We start from the raw sequence: 1,186 nt of genomic DNA on the forward strand, positions 1-1,186 counted from the left end.
GTGTGTTTGTACACATCATCTCTGTTGCCTCTCCACTCAGTCGAGTACCAGCTGGCTTGTGTTGAAGTCAAGGACAAAAGGACAGAAGCAGACAGAGGCAGCCGAACGACAACAAGAAGCACAAAAATAATAAAAATGGCCTGAATGGCTGCAGGGATGGACAGAGAGCTAAACACAGTCTGACAGGAGAACTTTAACAAACATGTATTTATTCTTTATTCTTTTTATTATTTAGACCTTTTAAAGCCAGTTTAACTCCACAAACAGTCTGTTTTAACAGAGTTTAGCCTTTTCATTATGGGTTTAAATACGTTATATAATGATCTAATGCAAAAATTATTCAGATGAGTAAAAAAATTAGTTTTTTTATTATGTTCCATCCTCAATATGTGTAAACCCACAGCAGCTGTTTTAATATTTACACTTCTGATGAAATCTACTAAGTGTTGCTTTACTTTGATACCAAGATTACAGTATTTAAGTAGAGTTTGTAAATGTTGAGATACATCCAACTGTCCTCATCCATCCATCCATCCATCCATCCATCCTTCTTTCCTCCATCCATCCAACTGTCCTTCATCAATCCAACTGTCCTCCATCCATCCATCCATCCATCCATCCATCCTTCTTTCCTCCATCCATCCAACTGTGCTTCATCAATCCAACTGTCCTCCATCCATCCAACTGTCCTCCATCCATCCATCCATCCTTCTTTCCTCCATCCATCCAACTGTCCATCAATCCAACTGTCCTCCATCCATCCAACTGTCCTCCATCCATCCATCCATCCATCCATCCTTCTTTCCTCCATCCATCCAACTGTCCTCCATCCGTCCATCCATTCATCCTTCTTTCCTCCATCCATCCAACTGTCCTCCATCCATCCATCCATCCATCCATCCTTCTTTCCTCCATCCATCCAACTGTCCTCCATCCGTCCATCCATTCATCCTTCTTTCCTCCATCCATCCAACTGTCCTCCATCCATCCATCCATCCATCCATCCATCCATCCATCCAACCAACTCATTGATTTAATTAATGCAGGTCCTGTTAAGATGCTGTCTTAATTTGGGGGAAGATTTAGGCTTTGTAAGATGAAATACTCTGTAAATGTTTGTAACAAAGGAGGGAGAGAAAACATAACTGTGTGTGTGTGTGTGTGTGTGTGTGTGTGTGTGTGTGTG

Source organism: Austrofundulus limnaeus, unplaced genomic scaffold (assembly GCF_001266775.1).
Source record: "Austrofundulus limnaeus strain Quisiro unplaced genomic scaffold, Austrofundulus_limnaeus-1.0 Scaffold2041, whole genome shotgun sequence".
Lineage (NCBI taxonomy): Eukaryota > Metazoa > Chordata > Actinopteri > Cyprinodontiformes > Rivulidae > Austrofundulus > Austrofundulus limnaeus.